The 19,905-nt window shown below is 34.6% G+C and overlaps 1 pseudogene; it reads right to left on the bottom strand.

Annotated features, from left to right (window-relative positions):
* Window positions 1–1,541: 1,541 nt before the first annotated feature.
* LOC149563362 (aluminum-activated malate transporter 12-like) lies at window positions 1,542–3,315 on the bottom strand (annotated as a pseudogene).
* Between the last annotated feature and the right edge of the window lie 16,590 nt (window positions 3,316–19,905).

Here is a 19,905-nt window from a genome sequence, read left to right as displayed (position 1 = left end):
AAAAAAAACTATGACATTTTTCAACATTTCAAATCTTTTTTTTTTTTTTTTTCTTTTGAACCCATGAAATCGTTGGCATACACATTAACAATGACTTACTTCAACATTTGAAAATGTGTGGATGTAAATATTTGTGTGCGCGCTTTATATAGCTATAAAATATGAATCCCTAGGTCCTTAGAAATCTTTCTATTCAAATCATTCATAATATTTGAAACAATTGGTTTCAAAACTTGAATATTTACTATTTATTTAAGGTTTTCCATTGTCTTGTTTGTAGGTGGCAGTAGTTGCATTGCAAACCTTTTTTTTGTGCTAAAAAAGTGTGCCCAAGCACTCTACACAAGAACTTTCAAGTAAAAGGAAAGGTTTGAGATTCTTTTACTCTATTTTGAAGCAAAAATAATAACTAATAATAAATATAAAAATAATTAAATTTACTTTTAAATATAGTTAGATATAATCATAAATGAAATCTAGAAGTACATATCATGAAACAATGATGATATAAAGCAGATATTTGAAGGAAGAATGATATTGATATATTTAGAGAAAAGCGTATGAAAGAAGAGAACGATGTTTTATAATCTGAAATATTTTCGATAAATATTGTTCATTACTACAAATATTTTTGGTCATGAATAAAAATATATTTGATATTTGGAACATAAGAGGTAGTGGTCTCGAAGAGGTAATATCAAGAGTTATAGAGATGTTGATATAGATAGTGGAAACAAATAAAGAATAATCATGATATAAAAGTATGTGATGAGATTATAATTATAATAATAAATAAGAATAGAAGGTATTATAGATTTATATTAGTAAATTAGAAAGAAGTGAAAATTAAAAATGTTATTTGACATCTGCTCAAACAAGATTGGAAGTAGGTGTAACAACTAGTCTTTAAAAAGTTTACAAAAATTTACCAATGTCATAATAGTGTATATTGTTTTTAAATTGATTATTTGGTATAACTATAATATTATTCGATTAGACATGCATAGTGAAGTTAAGATATGTGCTCCTCTAGAAAGTTTGGGATTAGGAGTAGCTCATGGTGTCAGCAAGATGATATGACAATTATGAGAGAGACAAAAATGAGACTAGTGTAAATCATTCATACATAAAATTTAATAATGCAACCATAGAATTTGACTTTGTTTTTGGCAAGCTTAATTTTTCCCTTAGTGTATGATGTTAAAAATTGATTCCTGTATTAGAGTGTGAATTGAAGGAAAAAATCAGTCGACATTGTTGATATGTACACATCTTTCTGGCGTTCTCGCAAGACTGGGTCTCTGGATATAACTACGGGGAGAAGCAGAACTAGTTATGATTAAAGCCTCCTGATCCGACGTCGAAGGATTGTGAGGCTTGAATTTTGCCATTGCCGTGAGCTCTTCCATGACGTGTATCACGTGCTCAAGCCTCACTACGATCTCCACCACAAACCACGCAAACGTAGCCAATGGAAGTGCTTCTCCAAATTCAACGCCGTGTCTCAGCATTAACCTCTTCTCGTCACTACTTTCTCCATGTCATGATCTTCTCGTTGCCCACCTTACCTCCTCTTCTCTATTTTCATTCTCATGTACGATTTTTTGACTCGGAGTTCTTGTTGTTGAATGAAGTAAGAGCTTTGGTTGAGAATTCAAGGAAACTTGAAGATCCTCCAGTGCATGTTGAACTTCTTCCAATATTGGCTCGAAGTCGTATATTCTCATTTTTTCAATGCAGCTTGATAGCTCTGCCAGTAATTTGGCTGCTTTGTGGGCGACGTTGGTGCATGGCTTCTTCAATGGTGAATGAAGCGAATGAGGGGCCTGAAATATATGCAAAACAAAAATTCATCAGCTATAGTGCATGCATTGAAGATAATTTGTAAATTTAATGTAATTATACCAAATGAGGAAATGCATACGAATATATCTCAATTTCAGATCAAAGGCATCCGTGCAAGGCCACAATAGGATAAGCCAGATAACGAAGCTTCACTCCAATTTTCACATACTGCTTGCATGGATGCCGACATCGAAATAGACCATGCCTTGGCTCCCACCTAGCAAATGCCTCCTGCAATTAACATATACAATCACTGCTCTCAGACGATCCATTTAATATTCTTTAATGTCAAAAGTGTTCATGGCTACCACTTAATTAGTTTCTTCTAATAACTATATATTTTTTCGATTTACCAAAGAATCGTCGGTAGCCTTTGAGTCCAGCACAGCCTTGTATCCTCTGTGTATGATATCTTCTGACTCATCTTCCACCTTCTCATTAGTACGACATCCGCTGAAATATTCATCCACGCATCCGAGCATCAAATATATCATGCCGATTACATTAGTTGGATATTTTAACAAGTTAATCTACCGAACTGATAACAAGCCACACCAATCAAAGCGTACTAGTAGTTCATCTGTAATAGCCCATTGCGAAAAACACACATTTTACGCTAAAGAAAATGTTACGTTTTCATCACAATCAAACCAAGGATTTTTAACCTCAATTGTTTTAGTTCGGTTTTGTTACCCTGCAGAGATTTCCCCAAGCCTTGTAACTTCCTGACAGTGGAATTGTGAAGATCCTTGCCAGCCCAGGCGGGGAAAATGAGCAGACTTACAACCAAACACACTCCACATCCGATGAGTATGGTGGCGAAGCGTTCGTATGCCATGCGTGATATATTCTCCACTCGATATCCAGAGACCGTTATAATGCTGAATGTGAGCAGGAATATAAGCACTGCATAGTCAAATTTATTCTTGAGGGAAGGAAACAAACGGGCATACGTGGTAGCCGCTCCTTCAAAATGAGTGTAGTGGAGTACTAATTGAGATTTGTTGAATGCAACAAGGTGATTCCAAGAGAGCAAAAAAACTCACCCACGATGAAGAGGGAAGATCCCACTACAAGCGCCTTTCCTCGGACTACCTTCTCTGACACGTGGCAAACGAGGAAGGCAAGAAATGCAGCCACCATGGTTCCAATTCCTCTATTGAGGCCTTTCTTCATGGTAGCCCCTGCTCAAGCAACAACAACAGCAATTCTAAATGTTAGTCGATTAGGGTGAAAAAGATGGTTGCGTTAGAAACAATCATACAAGGGGTAAATTAAATTAAACTAACTCATACCCGCAGAGAATTCGAGAACGACAACGACAGTCATGACTGCCCAAATTGCATGGTTACCAAATTCCACCCTGCGGAATAATCGATCCCACAGAAATAATAGCGAAACCAATGACAATGCCAACCCAACTTTTATAGCATGCATAATCCTTCTGGGATCCTCTATTCCAACATCCATTATGTTTCTACACAACCCCATCAAAACATTGCTTATATTTAACCAAATTTTTCTTAGAAATCCCCCGTTTCGAGACTCATTGTAGCTAATTTCTTCATTAGACGTACAGATGTTAGTTCTGCATTTGCCGCTGCCAAGAGACGCAATGGTACACAAAATCGATTCAATCAGATTTTAGATACAAGAGCTTAAGTTTCAAGTAGAGGAGATCCAGCCAAACTGATTTATAATGTAATTTAATCTTGGTCTGAACAGTTACACAAGCCCTCATAAACTCCAAAGAAGAACACCCTGGCTAAAATCTTGGAGCACCTTATAAATGAGCTCAATTGTAGTAGGGAAGCAGATCTTATAAATTCTGAGGATCGAGCAAACCGTTCATTTCTTCTTGCGGTTGCCTTACAAGATGGAAGAGAAAAAACTCGGCTTCTCGAATGAATTGGCCTTTGCATTTCTTGTTTTACTAATGGCAGAGATAATACTTGTCACGGAGAGGGAGAGGGAGATGATTGAGTTGCTTTATTTTCATTGTCACGGAGATAATACTTGTGAATTCTGGGTGGGTGATCTTGCATCTCCGGTTTTTTTTTTGGTGAATTGTATTCTTAGATTATTAATTATTAATAGAAAAGGCTATTATCAAAAAAAAAATTAAAAAATTATTTTTATATGCAAATATATAGTCTTATAAAATTTAAACGACTTTCGTTGAAAGTTATTATAGGGAGATTTTATATTATCTTTTTTTCTAAATAAGAATATATATTAATTTTAAATTTTAAATTCCATTCTATGGATTGTTCTTTTCGAAATTTGGATGAAATTGTATGATTTCTTTTTCTTTTTTCTGACTTTATATATGATGGATAATAGACTTTATTCTACCATGTAAGCCAAGAATGGCTTATAAAGTGGGATCAAGTAAGGGACTTTAGATTTAATAATTATCAAGTGATAGATTCTTGATTACAAGAATCTTTAAAGAGTAATATCTATTACTTTTAGATTTTAGTGGATGATTTTTTTTCTAGGTGTTCAATATCAAATTTCATGATCTATCATTTGTCTTGTCATAATTCCCATTTCTAATATTGGATGAGATAGTTTGTGCAAAAACCTTACAAAATTAAATCTATAAATAATATACGCAACCAATAGCTAGATCATAGATTTTGATTGTTTTTGTACTACTTCGAGATATAGTATTTGAATTTTTTTATTAATATTTTATAAAAATATAAATACATAATTAAAATAAATTTTCAGTTTAAATCTTAAAAAAAATACTTTACTCTAAATTAATCTAAATAATAGTTGAATATATTCTTAACACTCCAAGATAATATAGTCCAACTTCATGTGATTAATTTGAAGGTGTTATATAATTTATTATGCCTAAGAAGGCAATCATCTCCTTACCATCAAATATTATTATGTGGCTAAAGGAATTTCATATTTGATGTCACTTTTATTATGTATAACACTAGCAGTCCAAAATGGATGACTAGCCCAATAAGAACAACCATAGTGAAGGAAACACTACCACCTGACGGATGGCTCACTGACCCAAATCATAAACAACAAATTAGCTGCCCATTATCATAAAAAATAAGTACCTACAAGAATTTGTCAATCTACTATCAAAAGCATTATAGTCTATAGTGTCGTACAAGTTACCAACAAGAAAACTAATCAGGCTACCAACATTAAAGTTCATACAAAAAGTTTCCATATTGGCCACACAAGATCAAAGTTTAACCATCATAACAATATTAAAAAATTAACACAAAATGAGGCCAGGTAGTCGTTCTTTCCTCTCATCAGGGGGTTGGTTTCCCTTGTCCCACATTCAACATGTCATTTAATTGGAACCTATAGAGTCTTTAGGTGCTTTCCTCATCTTCCTCCACCTTACCTCCCATCTTCCCTGACTGAAGAAGCTAAAGAATGGTTAGTACAAAATGCATAAACTTTACACAAAAAATCCACCAAAGTGGTGAACCTCATATTCAAATAAATTAGCAGGTTCTTTTTCTTTTTCATCTTGGTCCACAATGTCTTCAATTTAGCTTCGACCTATTTTAAAGTACTTTGATCCAAATTGGTGGGTGGGTCGGGGTCTTGAACAAGGGGTTGCATGGGACAAGTAAAAGGGGTCAAGGGTTGGACAAGGGGTTTCTTAGGGGGAGGGGAAATAAGGGGGTCCTCCTTAGGCCTCTTGAGAGGGGAAGTAGATGTCATGGATGAGTTATCATTTGTGCCTAGGTTATCATCCTTTCTCATGAGATTTTCCATGCCCATACCAAGTGTAGCCAAAACATGGGTGTTTATATCTGAGAAGGCTTTTGCAGTATCTTGGAGTATACCCTATTGTTCCTCAATATAGAAGTTCCTCCTAGATTTTTGCTCCTACTTAGCATCATGGGTTCCTTTTTTTCCAATCCCCTTAGACACAAAATCCCAATCTATCTCTTCCAGGCTATCTTTTATTTCCTCTTTCTCTTCTTCCACATGTCCAGATTTCTCTGATGTAATACTAGAACTTTAAATTATGTTATTTTAGACATTTCAGGGTGTGGATGTAGGTGAGGTTAGGATGGAATTAATTAACTAGGGGTGGGAGACATTCCCATAGAGATGTCTCAAACCTTAATAAGAAGAAAAGAGTGAAAAATAATGAGAGCCTCAAAGAACTAGATTCTAACTCTAAGTCTAAAGTAAGTGAGGAGAAAGAGAAACATGGAAGGAAAAAACAAAAAAGCTAGAAGGTTCTAGTACATCGATAATGAGGAGGAGGAGAATGTTACTAAATCCCCCCTAAAGATGCAGGAAGTTTCTCAGGATAAAGATATATCTCATGTTTTGGCTAGTTTCAGTTTGGACAAGCTAGATCTCACAGCTTTTTATATGGGTGGCTAGGTTGGACAACCTGTGAGATCTAGATTGTCCAAACTGAAACTAGTTGAAACATGAGATATACCTTTATAATGACTAAACTTCCTCCATCATCAGGGGGGACTTAGTAGCATTTTCCTCCTCATCATCATTGATGCACTGGAACCTCCTAGTTTTCTATTTTTTCCTCCCATGTTTCCCTTTCTCCTCACTTTCTCTAGACTTGGAGTTAGAGGGTGAAAGTACAAAGTTGTGTCACCTTTCAGGCTGACTTATCAGAATGACTAAATTTGAGTTATTTTAATAGTGTTTCTAAAAATCTATAACATTTCTAACATTCTTTGAATTACAATCAAGATATTATTCAATTTCTAGTTATAAAATTAAATCTAACAAATTGAATTAATGATTGACATTCAATTATATCTGTATAAATTTTTGACACTTTTTCAATTAAGATTAGATGTAAACCATAATATTAATAATAATAATATTTTTGAAAAAAAAATAGGTCTATTTTATTTATTAGAGTTTGATCCTTAGTAAGGAGAATACCACACAAAAGCTTAACTTTCATACAATACAACTATTAAATTGAACACCACCAAAACTTAACCATCATATATTATTATTATATACTACTATTGAATATGATAGATCTTAACAAGGGGTGCAAGCACCAAAGTTCTTGCCTCTAGTGTGGTGAGTTTTGGGATAACTGTTGAGTCAAATTGTACATAAATTTTTTTGAACATTTAGTAATGGTGCCATATTCATAAATTGTAAAGTTTCTTAAAGTAATGTATGTGTTCGAGTGTTCATCTAAAGAGTCATAGAAAAAGAATATAGAACTATGTTCCATCTGTAGCTTGAAAATAAATATTGAACATAAACTGATGCAGGAGCATCCAGAGGTATAAGGGCAATCCTGTGTCACCCAAAAAAAATGTACTTAGACTTAGTTTCTATTTTATGTCTTTACATTTTTGGATACCCATTTGGCTCAAATAAAGGTTCCAACTCTCATAGTTCAACTATCAGTGCATTTGAAAATCCCGAAAAAATAGGAGCATGCAATTTGACCATCATTTTGGTGACCTAGAAGGTGTGACTTGGCCAGATGAATGTAATCAAGATTTAGAGCACTCCAGAAAAAGAATCGGGTCAAAAAGCCCCACGGTTTGAAAGTTATTACAGTTTTTCAGGTTTTGGAGACCCCCTAAGAATGCTTCAAAGTCAGGTTTGGGGCATTAAATGACCTCGAAAATAGTTGAAAAATGGGGGACGAGCAAAGCTTGTCCATAGGGCTATAGAGCGCTTTGAGAGCTTTCCGAAAATGTAAACGGTTCATCAATCGGAGTTACGGTTCAAAAGTTATGCCTCCCGAAAGTTCGGCTACCGTTTTTGGATTTTTCTAGAATTGCACCGACTTCTAACGCAACTTCCGGAACCTTCTATTTTGTCGGTGGATGCCTACTAGCACTTTCTAGAATGTACTCCTAGTCCTTAACCCTCTGGGGTCTATTTAAGGAGATTTCTGGCATTGTAAAAGGCAGTTCGGATTGGAGCTTGAGAGGAGGTGCTAAAAGAAGAAATATTCTCCAGATTTACGCTATTGTAAGCCCACAGGGCATGTTTGAAGTTTATTTTCTCTGCACTGTTTGTACCAGCTTATTTTCTCAGTTAATATAATTTCCCCTTTCTATTGTGTCTATTCTGGTTGTTGGGTTGTGTCCCCATCATAAACAAATGATGTGCACAAGAAATTTAGGAAATATTTCATATTGTTTCTCCTTTGAATGGTTTTCTAGTTCCTGCAAATGTTCTATTAAAATAGGTTTTAAGTAATTTTAAATTAATAACAGATTATATTCTAAAAATGAATGAGTCACTCAAATTAGAAATTCATTTGTTATTTACTTTATATAATGCATAAAATTGATATTATATATGTTATTGTTAATGTATCTTGAAAATGAGTGTACACCTTAGGCATTGTCAATGTTTATTGTGCTTTTGAATGAAGCAATGACAATTATGTATGTTGCTATTAAAAAAGTAGTTAGTCTCATGAATGTACTATTGCCCAAGTCATATTTTGAAGATGTATGGATAATTCTAATGATCCTATTTTATCAATGACATGATCTAGCTTTAAACTTGAAACTATATTTTCCTTGAAGTCTTTAAAGGATTTTCTAAAAGTTCATGTTGTGCATGTCCTACAAAAATTTTAGTTCTTGATATAATGTTTCTTGCAAGAATTACTTAAAAGTTCATATTTCCCTCTCAAAAAAATCATTGGGCACATATCCTACAATTTCTACAAGATTAAATCTAACATAATATGATCTCATCCATTTACAAGATATATTAGATTAATTTACTTTTTAAATACTACTGGTTAACAATTTTCTCTCCTATTAGATTTTAAAATCCTAACTCTTTGATACCCAATGCTTGGAGAGACAAAAACATGTTTACCAACAAATGGGTTAGTATATGTATTCTATCATTACCCTCTGAATGATTAGGTGTAATTCCCTATGATTTGAAATGATATGCAATGAATTTTTTTTTATGAGATCAGAGGTTTTGACATTATAAGCTCTTAACTTGAGAGTGGTAAAAGATAACCAAATTGTTTGTAGGCACAAACAATTTAGGCAAAATAGATTTGAATAACCTATCACTCTCAATGGAATGACTATAGTAGATTATCTTAATATTTCTAACTCTTACTTCTATTGTAAATGTAGATTAACCATCAAAATGTAGAAGAGGAATGAAGTGATATGCATATGAGGAAAAATGGAATTGCTCTCACTAATAGATTCATACACATTTATCTTTCATTTCCCAATGAACCTATCTAATATGAGATGAAATTAATAAGAGGAGAAACAAGACCATATATAAAGAAAGTAAATGGTATCACCTTCACTATAGTTATGAAAATGAAATAGAATCCAGATGTTAACGATAGAGCCACATATGATTTTCTTTCAACTCTTAATGCAGAACTAATCTATGCATGGGCAATAAAACATGACAAGAAAATAGGATAAACGAAATTATAGACCAATTCACCATCAAGTTTGGCAACCTTTATATCCTCAAATGAGGTTACGTCTATAGTTTTTCGATATCCTTCAGTTTAGCAGAGCAACAGCCACAAAATAGAAAAGGAAATAAAATGTGAAATTATCTAGTCATATGAATATGTGGCATCTTCTCCATCAATGATTCTAAATCCATGGTGTTTATGAAAATAGGAAATGACTATTCAATTTCATGCAATCTCAGAAAAACTTGTAGAAAATTGCTAATTCTTCATAGTCTACTATTTTGCGCCAAACCTGTGTATTTCATATTCCAATGGTCATTGTATTTTTTAACACTAACCATCGATCTTAAATTAAGGATCATGATTAAAACATTATAAATTTTCTTTAAAACTTCCTCCATGAGTCCCTCCGTGTACACGTATCTTTCAATCATTATGTCACTATGATTATTTTCCTTGTAACTTTTTATAGCGACATAACAATGAGCATTGAACTCTCTTTTGATCTGATGGCAAATATGAAAGATATTAATTCTCTATTTTCTTTATGATGCGGGTCCACTTTCCAACTAGGTACACCATGGTGAATAGATGGAACTATTTTATTACTTGGAGGATCTAACATTGACCTAGTTTTGCTTCGTGAAATGTAATGGCCCATAGGACACATGTCTTTCTATTGCTTTTTTGTAATGATTAAAGCATGTTCATCTTTTCATAATGATATAGTGACAAGTGTAGATGTTCTTTTGATCTGACAATGAATAAGATGCATCATTGAATACTTATATTTCCATCATTAAAACTTCATCCATTGATTTGGTCTTTATCGATGATCTGGATTTGATCTTCTAAACCATTTGACTTGTCAACTGGCCAATAGTGTGCATTCTTTCATTCATTTGAATTTTCTCCACCATGTAGCTTATTATGATTGCATATGAACCGTTCATGTACTAAATCGACGATGCATATTTTCTTATCTTCATATTTTGACTCTAGAAGGGTTCTGAATCTTTTATTCTGCATGAACTACTTCTTCTGCTCATTGATCTTTCTTATTTGCAATGTCTTTCATGGAAACCATAACATAATGTTGAATCTTTGTGTTTATCATGGTTAGGAACAAATCAATAGAAGGTATAGACCTTCTTTTCATCGAGATGACACATAAAACCTCTCAAACCCTAATCACCTAGCTTTGAATTGATGCATTGTTCATATGATTCTCTACATTCAGTTAGCTCATTTGAAGGAATGATGAGAAGATAGATAATCCTATGGGAAATATAGACCTAGACATGAAACATTGATACCTGACTTGACTCCAAAACCCTGAAGCAAAAAGATATGAACTGAAACTTGGGCAACAACTGACTCTGGATGGGTATTTAAGCAAGATAATGGTTGAAGGAAATCAAGCAATCTTTGGTTTTGCACAAAAGGGGAAAACTTAAAAACAAAACAAAAAAAAACAAAAAAAACTAAACTAGGAAAAAAACAACAAACTACCTAAGAAAGAGAGCAACTAAGCTAAAGCAAACTGCATGATACCTAGTCTACTCTCAATTTTGCATTTGATACAACTTCAAATCCTTCTCATTATAGGAACATGGTAGGGTTTCTCTAGTGGGATATTCCAATTTGAAAGAATTATTCTGATTCACTTAAATGATCTAAAGTGGCCCTTTCCACAAAGACTAAAACTTAGAGTGCATACCTCTTGGCTCATGTCTCTTATCCCATAGCAACACCAAATCACCTTCCATAAATTTTCTAGGCCTTGTTCTTCTATCAAACACCCTTTTGATTCTTCCCTAGTGTTCAGTGATTTTATCAACCATCTCTTCTCTTTCCACTTGCAATTTGGTAAGTTACAAGATCCTCTTCTCTAATCCATCTTTTAAATCATCCTCTTTAATCATAGTCTTTAGTTTACATATAGAAAGCTCTAAGGTCAGTGGCATATTAGCTTCCACTCCATAGACTAAATGAAAAGGTGAAATACCAATAGCCCTTTTAGGTAACAATAGCCCTTTTAGGTGTGGTCCTATCAACCCATAAAGCATCATGAATCTTCTTATGCCAATTTTTTTGATTATTTGAGACCAATTTCTTTAAAATATTAATCAGATTCTTATTACCAGACTCACCATGCCCATTTCCTTAAGGGAAATAGTCAGAGGAATGTCCAACTTGAATACCATTATAATAGAAAAATCCAATAATTTATAAAGAAGAAAAGTAAGATGTATTATCCATTATCAATTTTATAGGAACTCCAAACCTAATAAATATATGCTCTTTAAGGATTTCACATTCAAAACAATATCAAAGTTTAACCATCATAACAATATTAAAAAATTAACACAAAATGAGGCCAAGTAGTCGTTCTTTCTTCTCATCAGGGGGTTGGTTTCCCTTGTCGCACATTCAACATGTCGTTTAATTGGAACCTATAGAGTCTTTAGGTGCTTTCCTCATCTTCCTCCACCTTACCTCCCATCTTCCCTGACTGAAGAAGCTAAAGAATGGTTACTACAAAATGCATAAACTTTACACAAAAAATCCACCAAAGTGGTGAACCTCATATTCAAATAAATTAGCAGGTTCTTTTGCTTTTTCATCTTGGTCCACAATGTCTTCAATTTAGCTTCAACCTATTTGAAAGTACTTTGATCCAAATTGGTGGGTGGGTCGGGGTCTTGAACAAGGGGTTCCATGGGACAAGTAAAAAGGGTCAAGGGTTGGACAGGGGGTTTCTTAGGGGGAGGGGAAATAAGGGGGTCCTCCTTAGACCTCTTGAGAGGGGAAGTAGAAATCATGGATGAGTTATCATTTTTTCCTAGGTTATCATCCTTTCTCATGAGATTTTCCATGCCCATACCAAGTGTAGCCAAAACATGGGTGTTTATATCTAAGAAGGCTTTTGCAGTATCTTGGAGTATACCCTGGTGTTCCTCAATATAGAAGTTCCTCCTAGATTTTTGCTCCTACTTAGCATCATAAGTTCCTTTTTTTCCAATCCCCTTAGACACAAAATCCCAGTCTATCTCTTCCAAGCTATCCTTTATTTCCTCTTTCTTTTCTTCCACATGTACACATTTCTCTGATGTAATACTAGAACTTTCAATTATTTTATTTTAGACATTTCAGGGTGTGGATGTAGGTGAGGTTAAGATGGAATTAATTAACTAGGGGTGGGAGACATTCCCATAGAGACGTCTCAAACCTTAATAAGAAAAAAAGAGTGAAAAATAATGAGAGCTTGAAAGAACTAGATTCTAACTCTAAGTCTAAAGTAAGTGAGGAGAAAGAGAAACATGCAAGGAAAAAACAAAAAACCTAGAAGGTTCTCATACATCGATAATGAGGAGGAGGAAAATGTTACTAAATCCCCCCTAAAGATGGAGGAAATTTATCAGGATAAAGATATATCTCATCTTTTGGCTAGTTTCAGTTTGGACTCATATCCGACAAGTTCTACAAGATTAAATCTAACATAATATGATCTCATCCATTTAAAAGATATATTAGATTAATTTACTTTTTAAATACTATTGGTTAACAATTTTCTCTCCAATTAGATTTTAAAATCCTAACTCTTTAATACCCAATGCTTGGAGAGACAAAAACATGTTTACCAACAAATGGGTTAGTAGATGTATTCTATCATTACCCTCTGATTGATTAGGTGTAATTCCCTATGATTTGAAATGATATGCAATGAACTTGTTTTTATGAGATCAGAGGTTTTGACATTATAATCTCTTAACTTGAGAGTGGTAAAAAAAACCAAATTGTTTGTAGGCACAAACAATTTAGGCAAAATAGATTTGAATAACCTATCACTATCAATGGAATGACTGTAGTAGATTATCTTAATATTTCTAACTCTTACTTGTATTCTAAATGTACATTAACCATCAAAATGTAGAAGAGGAATGAAGAGATATGCATATGAGGGAAAATGGAATTGCTCTCACTACCAGCCCTGAATGAAATCGAATCCAACCAATAACTAATAGATTCATACAAATTTATCTTTCACTTCCCAATGAACCTATCTAATATGAGATGAAATTAATAAGAGGAGAAACAAGACCATATATAAAGAAAGTAAATGGAATCACCTTCACTATAGTTACCAAAATGAAATAGAATCCATATGTTAACCACAGAGCCACATATGATTTTCTTTCAACTCTTAATGTAGAACTAATCTATGCATGGGCAATAAAACATGACAAGAAAATAGGGTAAATGAAATTATAGACCAATTCACTATCAAGTCTGTCAACCTTTATATCGTCAAATGAGGTTACATTTATAGTTTTTCATTATCCTTCAGTTTAGCAGAGCAACATTCACAAAATAGAAAAGGAAATAAAATGTGAAATTATCTAGTCATATGAATATGTGGCATCTTCTCCATCAATGATTCTAAATCCATGGTGTTTATGAAAACAGGAACTGACTATTCGATTTCATGCAATCTCAGAAAAACTTGTAGAAAATTGTTAATTCTTCATAGTCTACTATTTTGCACCAAACCTGTGTATTTCATATTCCAATGGTCATTGCATTTTTGAACACTAACCATCGATCTTAAATTAATGATCATGATTAAAACATTATAAATTTTCTTTAAAACTTCTTCCTTGAGTCCCTCCGTGTACATCCATCTTTTAAATCATCCTCTTTAATCATAGTCTTTAGTCCTCATTATCGATGTACTAGAACCTTCTAGCTTTTTTGTTTCTTCCTTGCATGTTTCTCTTTCTCCTCACTTACTTTAGACTTAGAGTTAGAATCTAGTTCTTTCAGGCTCTCATTATTTTCCACTCTTTTTTTCTTATTAAGGTTTGAGACATCTCTATGGGAATGTTTCCCACCCCTAGTTAATTAATTTCATCCTAACCTCACCTACATCCACACCCTGAAATGTCTAAAATAACATAATTGAAAGTTCTAGTATTACATCAGAGAAATGTGGACATGTGGAAGAAAAGAAAGAGGAAATAAAAGATAGCTTGGAAGAGATAGACTGGGATTTTGTGTCTAAGGGGATTGGAAAAAAAGGAACCCATGATGCTATGTAGGAGCAAAAAGCTAGGAGGAACTTCTATATTGAGGAACAACAGGGTATACTCCAAGATACTGCAAAAGCCTTCTCAGATATAAACACCCATGTTTTGGCTACACTTGGTATGGGCATGGAAAATCTCATGAGGAAGGATGATAACCTAGGCACAAATGATAACTCATCCATGACATCTACTTCCCATCTCAAGAGGCCTAAGGAGGACCCCCTTATTTCCCCTCCCCCTAAGAAACCCCCTGTCCAACCCTTGACCCCTTTTACTTGTCCCATGCAACCCCTTGTTCAAGACCCCGACCCACCCACCAATTTGGATCAAAGTACTTTCAAATAGGTGGAAGCTAAATTGAAGACATTGTGGACCAAGATGAAAAAGCAAAAGAACTTGCTAATTTATTTGAATATGAGGTTCACCACTTTGGTGGATTTTTTGTGTAAAGTTTATGCATTTTGTAGTAACCATTCTTTAGCTTCTTCAGTTAGGGAAGATGGGAGGTAAGGTGGAGGAAGATGAGGAAAACACCTAAAGACTCTACAGGTTCCAATTAAATGACATGTTGAATGTGCGACAAGGGAAACCAACCCCCTGATGAGAAGAAATAATGACTACTTGGCCTCATTTTGTGTTAATTTTTTAATATTGTTATGATGGTTAAACTTTGATCTTGTGTGGCCAATATGGAAACTTTTTATATGAACTTTAATGTTGGTAGCCTGATTAGTTTTCTTGTTGGTAACTTGTATGACACTATAGACTATAATGGTTTTGATAGTAGATTGAAAAATTCTTGTAGGTACTTATTTTTTATGATAATGGGCAGCTAATTTGTTGTTTATGATTTAGGTCAGTGAGCCATCCATCAGGTGATAGTGTTGTTAGAATCTGAAAAGATTAATAACCCAGAAAACTAGTGCAAAGAGTAAATATCTAAACTATGAATGCAAATGATACAAAATCAAAATAGCATCATAGAGTTAGTCTCCAAGAGAGTAATGCAAATGCTGGAAGCAAAATAGCATTAAGAGGATGCAAAAACAAGAGATACAAATACAAGCCAGGTAGCATGCTTATATAGGCAAGGAAGAGAGAGGAGGTGGCAACACCAACCAATGAGGAGCAACCATCTATCAGACTAAAGATAGCAAAGTATCTTCCCAAGATAGCTAATGGATGCTCACATGTAGGAAGATGACACCTCACAACCATTCACCTAATAAGACATGCTTTATTAACCTAAGCGAGATTATTAAAAGTGTAGGAAAAACCTAGCAAAATAGGAAAAATAAAAAACTACACTAACACCCCCCATAAGCAAAGCTTAGGTGGATGTAGAAATGGGTCCCGGCAAGTCAAGCCTGATGAGGTACCCATGTACATAAAATTCCCCCAAAAGAGAGAAAAAAGAGACTCCCCAAAGAAAATTAGGACTCCAAGTGAGAGGAAGAGGCCCCCCCAAAAGATGTAGCATCCTGCACCTCCAGCAAAGCTTGCAAATTTTGTCCAGTAGATCCACTTACATCGAACAATTTTTCTTCCCTTAGAAAAATGGACAAGATCCCAAGTGTGGTTCCTCATCAAGGAACTATACTCTTCCTGCATAGCTCTATCCCACTCAAAAATACCAGAAGCCTCATGAAAGGACTGTGGATTTGAGGCAGTAGAAATGAAGATATGTAGAGCATCCTGGAATTGTGAACGAGTCTTCTTGGTGTTTGATGGATCCCCAACCCAATCACCTGCAAACTGTAAGGTCTGTCTAGCCCAAAGTGGACCAGAAGATGGAGAATCTAGAGGAGAATCATCAAATTGTGAATGATGACTAGGAGAGGAAGGAGGTGAGTCCTCTGAATCACTCTCTGCATCAAAAGTGGAGGTAGAAGACTGCTCAAGTGAATCTGACCCATCAGAAGATCTATCATGTATTCCAAGTGACTCCAATGTCAAAGTAGAAGGCAACCCTATGACCATGCTCTGTTGGTTAAGCCGATGCAAGTAGTGGAAGTTAAGATGGCCAAACTGCTCATGCCATAATCTGTTCACATCATTAGAGTGAGTGAGAAAAACAGTCAAAGGAGGATCAGGAACAAGGTGAGAAAACATATAGAGTCTTGACTGATGATCTGCTCTCCCAACTGCAATTGTAGAATCATTGTGCAACTCACGTATCTCCACTGAATCAGGAGTGAACTCAACCTACTTGCCTAAACCTGTGTGAGTGATCTGGTGTACCGATAGGAGATTAGTTGACAATGAGGGTACATAAGGAACATCATGGAATGTGCCATCCCCCACATCAACAGACCCTCTCCCACACACCTCAATAGGAGTGTTGTCACCCATCAACATAGAAGGCATAGTACATTGCTCCAAGGATGCAATTTCTTCCTTAGATGAAGCCATGTGGTGTGAAGCACCCGAATCAAGAACCCAAGTGGATGGTGAGGAAGCAATTGCAAAAAGGGCCTTGCCCTTTCCTTTCCCCTTGCTGTTTTCTTTTTCTTTGTTAGACCCTTCATTAGAACTTTGTTTGATAGACTCAGGAACACTGATATTATTCTTCTCAAGAATGTATGTCAAGTGATCAAGTTGTTTCTGCAAACATTTATGTTCATCATGACCAGGTCTTTTACAATAAGCACATTTGACCTTTTCTTTCTTAGGTTTATCGCCCTTGGAAGATGGTGTATCAATAGTTGCTTTTGAAGAAACTGGCATCTGATCCTTCTTCTCCTCGCTATTCTTTTGTTTCTTGTCCTTAATATTGTTGTTACTACTTTGTCCTTGTTGTTCTTTTGTGCCTTGGTTGGCAGCCAAGGCATGTGACTTAGAGGACTTAAGAATGCCCATCTGGATTAGCTTGTCCTATTCTCGAGTGAGATTGATAGCAAAATCATCTAAAGATGGCATGGTGAATTGAGTACCAAGTGCACCCTTAGTAGCATAGAAGGTAGAGACAAACACATAATATTCTGAACTTAGCTTAGAGAGAATACTAAGAATCAGTTGTTCATCTTTCTTTTCAATTCCACATTGTTTTAACTGCAGCCTTAGTGATTTCAATTTGGTGAAGAAATCTTGGATTGTGTTGAAATTTCTTGGACTCAAACTTATTAATTCATTTTCCAACATATGACCCCTTATTGAATCTTGTGTGCCAAATAGTGTTTCTAGCTTTGTCCATACTTCATTTGGTGTATCCAAAGAATCAATGTGAAATATCAAGTCCGGAGAAACAGACAAACACAGTGTTCCAAATGCCTCATCACATTTGTTAAACCACTTAGGCTTATCTTCATCTTTAGCAGGTTCAGTTTCAAGTCCCATAGTTATCCTATTTAATCCAGCTTTCCTTAAGTGAATTGTCATGCGTGATTTCCACTCAAAGTAATTGTATGGAGTTAGGATGGGCATATTTGTTTGATCCATGATAAAGAAATGCAAAGAAATGCTAAAAAGAAGAGAACCCAGCCACGACAATGCCCCCCCCCTTTTTACTCAATCAAAGAACCCCCCCCCCCCCAAAGAAATATGATTTGGCACTTTATTTTAGTGCATTTACAACTACCACTAGAAACAGATACTTAGTGGTCTTGATTTCAATGCATTACAAACCCTCATGAAGAGCATATGCTAAAAGTAAAACTTGGGCACAATAATCAAGAAAAAAAAATAGCACCACTGTGATCTACTCAAAAAATCATGCACTTTCAAAAAAATAATTGCCTCGATACGAGGTCGTATGAGAAAGTTATGATCCTCCGAAGTTTCCAAAATGAGAACTGTGCACAGTCACGGCTGAGAATTTGCAATTTCTTAAAGAATTCATGCATGAAAATCAAAAAATAACTCCACTAGTGGATAGAGCACAAAAAAATAGCCAAGTTCATAACAAGAATCATCAAAATCGAAGTCCGTATGAGCAAGAACGAGACATTTGAAAACTGCATTCAAATCTGCGGCTGCCAACGGAGAGGGGTATGGCTGTAGCTTTGCATGCTCGATCCTGAAAAATATGCAGCTTGCATGCAAAATCTAAAAGATACCCAGATGGTTTTTTGGGGCTGCGAACAAAACCCAGAAAGCGTTTTTCTTGCTGATGAATAGAAGATGTTGCTGTAGTGTAAATCAGATGCCTTTAACAGTAAAAAACGGCTCCAAAAATCAGAAAACGACCCCAGCAACCAAAATTTGACATGCAAATGCTGGATCAGCTTCTTAAGTCCATCAATGGCATGTTGAAACCTGCAAAACTGATTAAAAACTCCAAATATGCAAGTTGGTTGTCAGATTTGAGATTGAAACCCCAGAAAAAAACTATTTTTGTCAAAACTTTTCTGATTCTCAAGATCATCCAAAGATGCAAGAGAAGAGCATACTTCATTTTTCAAAAAACTACAATAAAGTTTATTTGCCCCCCCCCAAATCTCTCAAATAAGGAAACTAAAATCTACTCTTGCACATAGAAAAGCTCTGATACCATGTTAGAATCTGAAAAGATTAATAACCCAGAAAACTAGTGCAAAGAGTAAATATCTAAACTATGAATGCAAATGATAAAAAATCAAAATAGCATCATAGAGTTAGTCTCCAAGAGAGTAATGCAAATGCTGGAAGCAAAATAGCATTAAGAGGATGCAAAAACAAGAGATACAAATACAAGCCAGGTAGCATGCTTATATAGGCAAGGAAGAGAGAGGAGGTGGCAACACCAACCAATGAGGAGCAACCATCTATCAGACTAAAGATAGCAAAGTATCTTCCCAAGATAGCTAATGGATGCTCACATGTAGGAAGATGACACCTCACAACCATTCACCTAATAAGACATGCTTTATTAACCTAAGCGAGATTATTAAAAGTGCAGGAAAGATCTAGCAAAATAGGAAAAATAAAAAACTACACTAACAAGTGTTTCCTTCACTATGGTTGTTCTTATTGGGCTAGTCATCCATTTTGGATTGCTAGTGTTATACATAATAAATGTGACATCAAATATGAAACTCCTTTAGCCACATAATAATATTTGATGGTAAGGGGATGATTGCCTTCTTAGGCATAATAAATCATACAATGCCTTCAAATTAATCGCATGAAGTTGGACTATATTATCTTGGATTGTTAAGAGTATATTCAACTATTATTTAGATTAATTTAGACTAAAGTAATTTTTTTAAGATTTAAACTGAAAATTTATTTTAATTATGTATTTATATTTTTATAAAATATTAATAAAAAAATTCAAATACTATATCTCGAAGTAGTACAAAAACAATCAAAATCTATGATCTAGCTATTGGTTGCATATATTATTTATAGATTTAATTTTGCAAGGTTTTTGCACAAACTATCTCATCCAATATTAGAAAGGGGAATTATGACAAGACAAATGACAGATCATGAAATTTGATATTGAACACCTAGAAAAAATATCATCTAATAAAATCTAAAAGTAATAGATATTACTCTTTAAAGATTCTTGTAATCAAGAATCTATCACTTGATAATTATTAAATCTAAAGTCCCTTA

The sequence above is a fragment of the Cupressus sempervirens genome, chromosome 4, assembly GCF_028749045.1.
Source record: "Cupressus sempervirens isolate cs-2001-9-10 chromosome 4, ASM2874904v1, whole genome shotgun sequence".
NCBI lineage: Eukaryota > Viridiplantae > Streptophyta > Pinopsida > Cupressales > Cupressaceae > Cupressus > Cupressus sempervirens.
Note: the sequence above shows the minus strand (reverse complement) of the source record. Positions and strands in the feature narration are given on the sequence as shown.